Raw genomic sequence first — 13,207 nt, 5'->3', positions numbered from 1 at the left:
CTTCACATACCCCTCCCTGCTGCACCTACACATCTGAATGTGGCTGGAGAAAATCACACCATCTCGTGGCTTGATCTTTTTTTAAATTCATGACTTAAATACACATAGGGCCCTTGAACTGTTCTCTCTAGTTCATTTCCTCTCTCTTCTACTATTCCTAAATAATTTAATTTCTTTTTGTCTTCTAAGAGCACCACCACCAATTCTTTCTTTAGTTGATCATCTCTTTTTATTGAGAAAATAAAAGTAATCAAAAATTCCACAAGCTTCACTAAGACACTAACTATCTCCATCTGGGCTGAGTTACACTTTATGACTGTGGGACCAGCGCAATCACCTATGGACCCATAGTCAGAAGGGACTGCACTCATTTTATGGCTGTGGGACCAGTGCAATCTCATAGGGACCCATACTCAGAAGGCACTATGTTCAGGGTTTAATCTTCTGTGGATCCCATCTTAAAATAACAATTCTTAATACTTTTGTCTTTGAATTTGTGTTTTGTGTGAAGTCCAATATGACAACAGAGCACCCTTGAGGGACTTGGAAACAGTTCACAGGTCCTGCCTCGTACTGCTTCTCTGCCTCTCCCAAATGGGTTCTTGTTCACTCAATCTCTGCCCCAGCCTTCCCCTCCCCTGACATCCTCCACATAGGGCTGCAGGTTGGGTTGGACTGGTGGTCTGAATTCTGCTGTCACCCTCCATGCCAGGAAGAAGACCTGGGCCCTAGTGCAGGGTGAGTCAGGGTCAGGCACATCCCTGTGGGCATCTTGGGGCAAGGCAAGGAAAGCTGGTATGGCAACTGGACAGTTCATGCAACAGTCACCTAGGCAGGGGTCTCTCGCCCACTCCTAATCCAAGTCCTGAGCACATCTTGGGGAAAAGATGTAGTCTCTTCAGGGGTTACCCATTCTGAGAGTTAATTTTATGTGTCAACTTGGTGGGACCAAAATGCCCAGATATGTGGTCAAACATTATTCTGAATATTTCGATAAGAGTGTTTTTGATGCAATTAGCATTTAAATTGGTAGAGTTTTAAAGCAGATTGCCTGCCATAATGTGTGTGTGTGCACCTCTTCCAATCAGTTGAAGGCTTCAATACCACAAAAGACTGACTCACCACAAGTGAGAGGGGATTCTGCCAGCAGACTACCTTTGGACTTGAACTGCAGCATCAGTTCTTTCCAGGTTTCCAGCCTGGGAAGGAAGATTTTGGACTTTCTAGGCTCCATAATTGCGCGCGCGCACACACACACACACACACACACACACACAATTTACTGGTTCTGCTTCTCTGGAGAACCTTAGCTAATATGCCCATCCACTGTAGTTGGGACAGCCAGCTCCTGAGGAAAATAGATTGACTTCCCTTAGCCAGGGCCCTACATTTTCATTTTGTATTTGGATCACAAAGTAGGTAGCCAGCCTCAGTCTGCCCTGTATATGCTCTGTCATTTATCTGTTGTTTCTACAGATGAGTCTTTATCTAAGGCTAACCTCACCACTTATGCACTATATTCCATTTACTCTAATCTGCTCAAAGACATTGCTTCAACAATTCTTTCAACTTTCTTCTACGTGATTTCCCCCCCTGACTGAATTACACCCATCATCATGCCAGTTTGCTGTAATTTTTCTCATCTTTGAAAAAATTCTCTTCTGGTCCCATGTAATCCTTTGGCATGCCTCATCTCTCCACTGTCCTTTAGATTAAAGCTTCTCAGTAAAGTAGTTTATACTGCCTGTTTTGACTGTTTCCGATTCTTCCCTTAGTCTACAGTTAACTGGCTGGCATGGGGTTTATTGAGTTATTCCGCCGGTCTCTAAAGTATTAGGAAGGTCCATAGCAACTCTCACTCCACTCAGTGCTGATGATCATTCCTTTGTTTTAACGTGCCTACTTACTTTCTGCAGATACTGTCACAAGACCGGCAGAGGCAGCCAGAGAGATGGAGTGTGCACCATTACACTGAATATTCTACAAATACCAACCGTATGGGAGCACACTGGCAAGGATATAACAAATATCATCCCAAGCCAAGTTGTTATTATATCCCATCTATGTATCTTATAATAGGATTTGACAATTTTTTTGAAATAGTCTAGAAGGTCAAATCTTTGGGGGTTTTTTAAAAATCTTTTTAGACAAAGAGGAAATAAGTCAGTTATTCCTATATGTGTAATAAATAGCATCATATTGCTACCTGAAAGGGGTACGGATCCAGACCCCAAGAGAGGGTTTTTGGACCTCGTGCAAGAAAGAATTTGGGGTGAGTCCATAGAGTAAAGTGAAAGCAAGTTTATTAAGAAAGTAAAGGAACATGAGAATGGCAACTCGAGAGGCAGAGCAGTGGCATTGGCTGCTCAACAAAGTATACTTATAGTTACTTCTTGATTATATGCCAAACAAGGGGTGAATTATTCATGAGTTTTCTGGGAAAGGGGTGAGCAATTCCTGGAACTGAGGGTTCCTCCTCTTTTTGACCATACAGGGTAACTTGCTGATGTTGCCACAACATTTCTGAACTGTTATGGCACTGGAGGTGGGGGGGAGCATCTTCTAGCATACTAATGCATTATAATTAGCAAATAAGGAGCAATGAGGATGACCAGAGGTCACTTTTGTCAACACCTTGGTTTTGGTAAGTTTTGGCCAACTTCTTTAGCACATCCTCTTATCAGCAAGGTCTTTGTGACCCTTACTTTGTGCCAACCTCCTATCTCATCCTGTGACTAAGAATGCCTAACCTCCTGGGAATGCAGCCCAGCAGGTCTCAGCCTTATTTTACACAGCTCATATTCAAGATGGAGTCGCTCTGCCAAACACCTCTGACACTATCATAGTCTCTGTTTAGCTGACATGTTAGTGCTTTCTAAAAAAGAATAGGCTGTTAAATGAATTGATCTTTCCATTGAGACAAATACAGCAGGCATCAGCAAATATTTTTATGCCGGAACTACTTCTACTGTTGTTTTTACTTTGAGTTTAATGTTGGTTTTCTGTATTTTTCTATATGCTGGAAAACCTAAAGCTATAGTTGATTTTGGACGGAAGACTTTTTATGAGTGCTTTATAATGAGACATTTATTCCAGGAAGCCACATGCCCCAAGTCTTCAGGTCTCAGAGTTTGTGTTTACCATTTGTTTTATATTGAAGAATAGTGGTAATGAAAGTACATAGAAATCAGACAAGCCAAGCTAAAAGCAGCATGAATACATGGAAAACTACAAAAGAACATGAAAGAAGATGAGTCAGTGAGTAAGAAGCAATCTGGCAACATAAAATCCACCAAAGACAAACATACACATGGCCTCGGAGAACAAATAAATATTTGATAACAATCAGTTATGAAACCATCTATCCTTAGGAGAAAAATTCCAACTCAATTTTTTCTCATCTCTTTTCTCTTTTTTATTATGTTGTTTAATTTATACTTGAAGAATTAAAATCGTGCTATCAGCATTGTAAAATATTCCTTATATATACATATTTTTAAAATACAATAGATTTTTTTCAGAACAGTTTTAGACTGACAGCGAAATTGAATGGAAGGTACAGCAGTTTCTTATATACTCCTTTTACTCACATATACACAGTTTCTCTGCTATCAAAATTCCATACCACAGTGGTACATTTGTTACAATCACGAGACTACATTTAGGACATCATTATCACCCAAAATCCGTGGTTCATATCGAGGTTTATTCTTGGTGTTATACATTCGATGTGTGTTGACAAATGTATAATGATATGTGTTCATTGTTATAACATCATATAGAATAGTTTCACTTCCCTAAAAATCCTCTGTGCTCCACCTGTTCATCCCTCCCTCCTCTCTAACCCTTGGCAACCACTTATCTTTTTTCTGTCACCGTATTTTCACTGTCTCCACGCCTTTTCCAGTGTCATATAGTTGGATTCATACAGTATGTAGCCCTTTCAGATTGCTTTCTTTTACTTAGTCATATGCATTTAAGGTTCCCCCAAGTTTTTTCATGATGATAACATATCTTTTTAGTGCCAAATAATGATTTGTTGTCTGAATACACCACAATTTATTTACGCATTCACCTACTGAAGGACATCTAGGTACATCAGTATACGGGTTTTTATGTGTCATAAGTTTTCAACTAATTTGAATAAATACTAAGGAGTACAATTGCTGAATCATATAATAATAATATGTTTAGTTTTCTAGGAAAATGTCAAACTGTCTTTCAAAGTTGCTGGATCATTTCGCGTTCTCACCAACAGTGAGCAAGTGTTCCTGTTACTCCATATCCTTGCCAACATTTGCTGTTGTCAGTGTTCTAGATTTTGGTCATTCTAATAGTGTTTAGTGGTATCACTCCCTATATTTCCATAATTTGTTTCCCTGGCATTCTGCATTTGCCTCTTAGGAACAGACAAAGTTTGATTACCCAGGTTTGAGCTTTCTTTTTTCTCTCTCTCTATTTGAGCCTTTTTTATCCCTCTCTCTTCAAATATAACTATCTTAGCCTGAACGTAAGTAAATAAAAAGATAGGTAACTACATTTTCTAACACTAGTACATTGACAACGATGGAACAAATCTTATCCTTAGCTAAGCGTGCAGTATATTTCATCTACATGTCCCATAACAAGATTTGGCAACTTTTTCTGAGCTAGTCTGGTAGGTCAAATTTCTCATTTTTTATTTCCTGAGGCAAAGGGTGAATAGGATGGAATTTGATCTCTTGTGATAATTGCTTTCTTTTTTAGTCAAGGACTAGTAATGTGTTGGTGATAAAACTTTTCAAACGTAAATACCTACGAGAGGTATAACTTATGTTTATTAGCTAATTTAAAAACAGCAAGTTAGTGGTCAGGTACAGTGGCTCACACCTGTACTCTTAGCACTTTGGGAAGCTCAGGCAGATGGATTACTTGAGCTCAGGAGTTCGAGACCAACCTGGCCAACATGGCAAAACCCCATCTCTACAAAAAAAATTAGCCAGACGTGGTGCCATGTGCCTGTGGTCCCAGCTAGGGCTGGGAGGCTGAGGTTGGAGGATCACTGGAGCCTGGAAGGTGGAGGTTGCAGTGAGCCAAGATCGTACTACTGCACTCCAGCCTGGGTGACAAAGTGAGACCCCATCTCATAAAACCTCAAGCAACTGAATGTCCTATTTGATTACTTAAGTAATGCCTTTTCAGTCAGGAAAATTAAAGAACAGCATATGACGTATCTTGTTATCTGTCTCAACCATAATCTCCCAAATCTTTGCTTGCTATTGGCCTTTGAATGCATATTCTTCTAGTTATTGCTGCTTTGATTTGTATATATGTGCGTACATTTTTTGAGATGAAATTATATGGTTTTATTTTTATATTTCAGTTTATGCATTACTTATTCCTAGTCAAGTGTTATATACTGGAATGCTTTGTCCAGTCACAAATTCCAAGGATATCTTGCCCTAGCCTATCCGAGTGAGCTGCCAAAAACCATCAACATAATCTCCATTAAAATTATTTCTAATTTCCATTTTTGCTTTTCAGTTTCCCAATCAAACTATATTGAACAAGTACATACTCTTACAAGGTAATTTAAGAGATATTTTTAAGCTTCTTTCACTAACTTTCATTATAATGAGGAAGACGGTCCCCTTTGCACTTTCCCCAAAGCTTACTTATCCCCCGCAATCCACACAAGAAGGCCTTCTACTAAGGTACATTAAAATCCTCGTTATTGTCTAAATCCCTGTCATCACCCTTGAATCATCATTCATATAGTTCATATAGCTCTGACTTCCTTATACTCTGAAAATGCTGAATAATCTTTGCCATTTTAAGCATACAACAACTCAATTCAGGGCAATACTTTTTAAAAGCCACCTAACAAAAATGCCAGAGCACAAATCCCCCCCTCATGGATTTTGATTTACTTTTCACCAGTTTAAAACCTTTAGGGGTCCAGCTTCACATGGATTCTGTATCCACTGCCCTTAATAGGCAGATTGCTTGAGAATTTGGCACAAATCATGCCACTGTTTCCATGGACGCAAGTTACCTTTTCCCAGATTACTTTTGTTTGGTTTGGTTTACCACCGACGTCACTGTGTTGTGGTTCGCTCTGTGTACATAAGCACATCTCTTGCCCAAGTAGAATTCAGTTTCATCTCATGCACAACCACCTGCAGTTTTAAGAAGAGCTGTGTTCTCCCTTTGGTTTTGGAACCCTTATTTATAGTCAAGAAAACTGGCCTTGGCATTGGACTATAGCTTTCCAGAAATGTTTTAAAAGTCCTATTTCCAGTAGACTGCCACAGGTTCCAAGATGGCAGGGAGAGCAGATTTTTAAAAATTATTTCTAAAAAATCATACTTTGTATTTTTTCTATGACTCGTTTTGTTCATGCAATAATATGAGAAAACCTTATATTGTTACAATATATTTTTATTGTCTGCATATTATTTCACTGTATTCGTATACCAGAATTAATTTTAGCAATCTCTTAGTGATGGACATTTTGATTATTTATGCTTTTAAAATTATGTACAATTGATATCCTATAGCTGATTTTGTGCATATTCCTGATTATTTCCCTACTAGAAAATTCCTTGAAGTAAAATTTCTAGGTCAAAGAGAATGAATTTTTTAAAGTCTTTTGAAATAGAGTGCCAAATTATACTACTGCAAGGCTGTGGTATTATAGTCCTTTGAGAAGTGCATGAGAGTTATCAGACAATATTTAAACCATCACTTAATATTTTTATGGGTTTGTAGAATCAGTCACAGAAAAAAACACCAACATATGGGAGAAAAAAAAATTGAGTTGTGGGAGGTGGGTAGGGACAGAAAATGAGTACTGAGCCTTAGTCCAACAGATCATGCAACTGGTCTTTAGATTACAGAGAAAATAGGCTCTATATGCTGTTTACAATTTTATTATGTTCTTGAATTCTTGTTAAAATCTTTCTTCTAACATTCTCACCTGCAACATCATAACAATCACATTGTAATTACCTAGAAGTATAACCAAGTACCTTTTTTTCTTCAAAATAGATTTTCCTTTTTCTCCTTTTCTTGTTTTTCATGCGTACTCACGCCTTAGCTCTCAAGAATGTGATTATAACCTTTGCTCCTTGTGCACCAGGCAGTCCTTACACCCCTAGCTTATGTAACTATATGTTTCCTTCAAAGTTTCAGAGAGGAGATCTTAAAACAACCCAGGTGCCTGTGAAATTCTCCCCCATCAGGAGATCACTTCAAGGTTGTGGTTAATTTACAACCTGGCTGTGCCTGCCATGGCACCAGCCCATTCAGTGGATGGGGCAATAACTCAAGATACGTCATCAGAACCAGTCACGTAGACCTGTACTGCCTCGCCCCCTTCTGCATCTCCCTCATGCCAGACTTCCCTTTTTAAGCTCTTCCTTTCTGCCCCAAGTTTGAAGCAATTCCATTAAGGCAGGAGCCTGAACCAGTTCCCCATTGCTAGCTTTGGCAAATAAAGTCACTTCCTTTCTATGGAATCTCGTCCTTGTTATTTGACTTCTCAAGCAATGAGCGGCTGAACCTGCATTCAGTTACAAAGCAAGGACATGGGCACTCGTTCTTAAATTTTACTATTAATAAGCTAAATTCTGTGGGTCTCTCATTGTCCTCTTCCTAACCTGTTCAATCAGTAATGAAGCTATTCAGATAAGATGGTGGTTAAGAGTCCATTTAGCTTTTGGGCAAAAGTGAGTTGCTGTTGGAATTCAGTGGAGATTATGCTCTAACATAATGCTTCCCTTAGAGTGGGGGAAAATTTTGACAATTATCACTTTGGAATGATTTGCACAGAGAGCTACCAGAGAGCTGGTGTCGGATAGCTTTGCAATAATATGGCTGTCACAAGCCCCAAACCCCTCTGTCGTCTATCTGGAATTTTCTTTTCTTTTCTTCCTCTTCTTCTTCTTCTTTTTTTTTTTTTTTGAGACAGACTCTTGCTCTGTCATCCAGTTTGGAGTGCAGTAACGAGATCTCAGCTCACTGCAACTTCGATCTCCCAGATTCAAGTGATTCCCCTGCCTCAGCCTCCCGAGCAGCTGGGACTACAGATGCTCACCACCATGTCCAGATAATTTTTGTATTTTTAGTAGAGATGGGGTTTCACCATAATGGTCAGGCTGGTTTTGAACTCCTGACCTCGTGATCTACCTGCCTAGGCCTCCCAAAGTGCTGGGATTACAGGCATGAGCCTCTGAGCCTGGCCTTGGAATTTTGTTTATTTACTTCTTTCTCTTGGACCAAGCTGAAATTTTATAATAAAGAGAAAAAAGATAAGAGTGAGAACAATATACAACACTGGGAAATGTGCTTACTTTTTAATAACTGTGCTTAGTGTTTCTAATTTTCTGGTAAGTTGGTATAGAAGTGTGCAAAATTTTTGGTCCCAGTGTTGATCTAGAAATTGCAGAAGAAAGATGTAGAGAAAAGTATTAATCCAGGATAGGAAGCCCTCACTGATAGGAAAACCCACACATACCAGGAGAGAGGAAAATACGGTATCTCTTTATTAGTAGTGAGTATGCCTGTGTGTAGCCACCTTAGGTGACTGTTTTCTTTAATAATGAAAAAAGAAAGTATGTGTCCATATTGAGACTGCAACATAATTATTCAATTTGCAACTTTTTACCAGGTTACATGTTTTACATATTCTCAAACAGTGCCAATTCACATTCAGCCTGAGTATTTTGCCACTTACTTGATTTTTGCCAAACACTGCTTACACACACACACAAAAATAGTTCACATTAATTTAATAGTTATTTGCTAATGTACTCTTTTGAGAATAAAGAGCTGATCTTGCCATTGCACATAATGCTTTTAGGAAACACATTTAACACCTTTAAGACCTGGCATTGTTCACTTTTCACCAGAACAACATGACCAGTTAAGAACAAGTGGCTAGCTCTATCTAATAAATCAGCCAGATGCTTGATTTGCTTTATAATATTTTAGGAAACATCGCTTCTCTCCAACCAGGTTGCTAGGGTGATATGTGACCTCTGTCTTTAAAACCTTCCTTGAAGCTGTGAAGCCAAAGAAGTGAACTAAAGCCAGCAGGACTGTTTTTAAAAGAGTGAAAGCACAATAATAATTTGAGATGAAAGGTTCAAGAAAACCAAGAAAACTCTAATAGAGTAATAGTCGATGCTCTCTTTTTCCAAATTGACAAAAACATCCTCACTTAGCAACAGGTCTCATGGTAAGCAACTGATTTATCTATGTTCTGTTGAACTTTTGAACTAGATACTTAATTTTCAACCATAATATGTTTAATTGAAATGTTAGACATATTACTCATCTGTGGAATGCACTTTGAAACCCCTATTGGTAATTCATTTGCCTCAAAAGAAAAATAATGAAAATAATGCAATTAGTATGATTTAATATTTATTTTATGAAACCTTAAAGTTTATTGCTGGGGAAAATCACCTGAAAACAATAGCAAAGGAAGGGAGAAATGTATTTTTCCTTTTTTCTGTGAAAAGTACCTATTCTCCAAGTCAAGGTTTTAAGAAAACAGCAGAATTCAACACATCTTTATATTATGTATTTCTTACAGAAAGAAACAGCTATTGAAATGGCTATGTATACTCTTTTCTTTTCAAAAATTGATAAAGTCCAAACCCAAACATAGATTTTCAGCTACAGAATTCCTGTAAAGCATATCTAAACTCAGTATGGAAACGCATGAGTTTTGGAAGTATTGTTAGCTATGAATACTATCAATGGATTTCCACATGGTACCATGCAGAAATTAATTGGAGAAAAAAGTTCATGACTATAAACAGCGTTAAGAGTACTTTTTAAAAAAGAACAAGAAGCAAATAATTTATTTCTCTTTTCAATGTAAACTGTTAGGGAAGCCCTGCCCGGGCACCTCTGTGCTGATATAAGGGCCAGTCCTTGTGCTTTGAAAACGCAGTACTTTCTTAGTCCAGGCTGGTAATGACTATTATTGTCAATCACAAGGTTTTTGGCCTTCTTGGTCTTAAACTGAGCGTTGTAGCAGAAAATTATGAACAATATTTTGAACTACAGAAGAACGGCTTGTGAATATTTTCTACTATAAGAGATAAACAGAGAAATTTTAGAGCCTCTGAAATTAGCCAAGATGACTGTTCTGATGGAGTATTGCAGTCATCATAGAATACTAGCAAAGTAGATGAATGAAGAAGAGGGACCAAACCAAAGGAAACCAGAATAAAGGTATTATGCACTACTAATCATGTTACCCTTTCTCTCTCTCTCTCTTTTTTTTTTTTTTTTTTTTTAGACAGAGTCTTGCTCTGTCATCCTGGTAGAGTACAGTGGCACGATCCCTACTCACTGCAACTTCCACCTCCCGGGTTCAACCCATTCTCCTGTCTCAGCCTCCCAAGTAGCTGGGATTATAGGCACGTGCCACCACGCCTGGCTAATTTTTGTATTTTTAGTAGAGGCAGGGTTTCACCATGTTGATCAGGCTAGTCTCGAACTCCTGACCTCAGGTGATTTGCCCGCCTTGGCCTCACAGAGTGCTGGGATTACAGGTGTGAGCCACCATGCCCAGCCCCCTTTCTCTTTTTAAAAAGATCTATTACTGATACCATAAAAGTATTTTGTTTATATTGAATTTGAAACTAGATATGTTTGGAGTCCATATGACTCAGTCTTTACATAGAATAGTATCCAAAAAGGCACAGGCCAGAAAGCCAAAAATAATTAGAAACAAATATTAACACTTATTTGATAAAAGCTTGATATTTAAAAAAAGGCAACAAATTGATAGTTAACAATACTTCCAAAACTCATTCATTTCCACTCTGAGTTTAGATATGGTTGACAGGTACTTTATAATATTTATGTATATTATTACATAGGTAAATATATATCATATACATGTAATATGTATATGAAGGGAGTGTCTTTCAGATGCTCTCCAAATATTCATTTAAACCCACCTGTATGGTTTTCTGTCTTTCTTCTCCCTCCATGTCAACCCTTTATTGTGTAGATAAACTTGACCTCTTAGCTCTCTTCATTGTATGAGTTCTGCTTCATACAAAAAGTAGGTAAATAAATAATACTACTTGATGTAGGGATTGGGGCACATATGTGAGTTAATAAAGACCTGAGCTAGAGGTATGGGGTGGAGGAGGTGGTCGGTCAGATAAATTAATACACATCATTACTCCTCAATCATTTGAACAAAATTATTATTTTAACATGATAAATACAGTCAAACACTTTAATATCATGCCTTGCTGTAACATGAGTTTGGATGCTATGTGACTGTCAGTAGGTGTGCATCATTTGTCCAGCATCCATGCCCAAATGGGAGGAAACTAATGTATGAGGTGTTGTTTGGAAGCAACTGCTTTGTTATTTTATGGAATGGGACTTTCTCAGTTCAATGTAAGGTCATTCATGCGCTCTATAAGTTTTACTGTTATACAGTTATAACATGGCAATCTAATTGATAACAATATTTTTACTTACTGTTTTAATAGCATAACACATTTTAAGAGACAGAATTTTGTGTGCCCCATATATAGTTATAATAGAATACTTCATATGGATTTTGTGAAAATAGTATATAATACATGCTCATTCTAAAGAATTCAAATGATATAAAAAAAGAAGTAAAAAAATTACCACAAGTCTTATTACCTACTAACTGATACAAATATTAAAACCATTTCCTAGACAACATTATAATTGAACACCCTAGGGAGAACACCATTCTTTCTATGTAATACATATAACTATATTTCATTAACAATAAAAGGATTGTTAAAAAGAATGTCCTCATATATAAAAGATAGGTATATAAAAGATGATGTCTAAACCAGACATATTCTTGTGCATTTTATCTGGCCCACAGGGTAATAAACTTCCATTATAGGTTTTCAGCTTAAGAAAGGACCTTCTGTCTGTGTGAGTATCAAATAAAACTAGAGCAATAGGATCTGAATTTATAGTCTGGTTCACACAGCTCCTCTCAATATATCTTTTCTGTTGATAGCATAAAATTGCAAAATAAGGAACCCCTCCAGGTATTACAAACAGACACAGGCTTCAAGTGATAATAGCAATAAAGATTCTCATGCCCAGGAATTAGCAACTCAGCTAAACTACAGCCCTTACAAAATGGAGCTTGAGTTGGGCCTCTTTGGCCTGGATGTTACATTTGTTCTAATGGGTTTTGCTCCAACAGTGTAACCCTAGCATGTGTGGTGGGGCTGAGTGGGGTAGAGGGGTCTTGGATTATTTACCACCTGTTTGTAAACTTTAAGGAAATGAATTATATCTATATGTCTTCTGTGAAAAGTGTCTCTTCATGTCATTTGCCCACTTTTTAATGGGGTTATTTCTTTTTCTCTTGTAAATTTGTCTATGTTCCTTATAGATGCTGGATATTCGATCTTTGTCAGATGCATAGATTGCAAATATTTTCTCCCATTTTGTAGGTTGTCTGTTTACTATATTGATAGTTTCTTTGCAGTGCAGAAGCTCTGAGTTTAGTTAGATACCATTTATCAAGTGTTGAGAATAGAGGGTGGTAGGAGGGAGAGGATCAGAAATAATAACTATTGAGTACTAGGCTTAGTACCTGGGTGACAAAATAATCTGTACAACAAACCCCTGTGACATGAGTTTACCTATCTAACAAACCTGTGCTTGTACCCCTGAACCTACAATAAAAGTTTAAAAAAAAAACAGTAGCAAGAGTCACTAAAGAAAATTTGTATGTATAGAGGCAAAGGTAGATAAAGTCAGTTATTTTATTTAGGGCAGGAGGAACAAAGATCTTTTGTTGTTGTTGTTGTTATTTTATTGTTGTTGTTTTAAGACGGTATAGCATGGAACAAAAAGAGAACGGTGACCTTGACCTCAGACAACTGAGTCTCAAATTGTGTCTCTGCTGCTTTCCAGACGTTGATCTATGTGAGTAATTTAGTCCTATAAGCCACCGTTTCCCTATCTCTAAAATGAAGATAACTCTTCATTAAGTTGTTGCAGCAATTAACTACAGCAAACAAATGTTAAATTACCTAGTTCATCTTCACCTTTGTCTCTTTCTTCATGTTTCTGATTAATCCCAGTATACTGGTAAGAAAATAATATGACATATATCAACAGTGCAAAATTTAAATCAGATTATACAGATGATCATGTGGGATCCAGAAAAATAAACTACATCTCC

This window comes from Trachypithecus francoisi, unplaced genomic scaffold (genome assembly GCF_009764315.1).
Source record: "Trachypithecus francoisi isolate TF-2019V2 unplaced genomic scaffold, Tfra_2.0 Lachesis_group1, whole genome shotgun sequence".
Taxonomy (NCBI): Eukaryota; Metazoa; Chordata; class Mammalia; order Primates; family Cercopithecidae; genus Trachypithecus; species Trachypithecus francoisi.
This window is presented reverse-complemented; position numbering follows the sequence as displayed.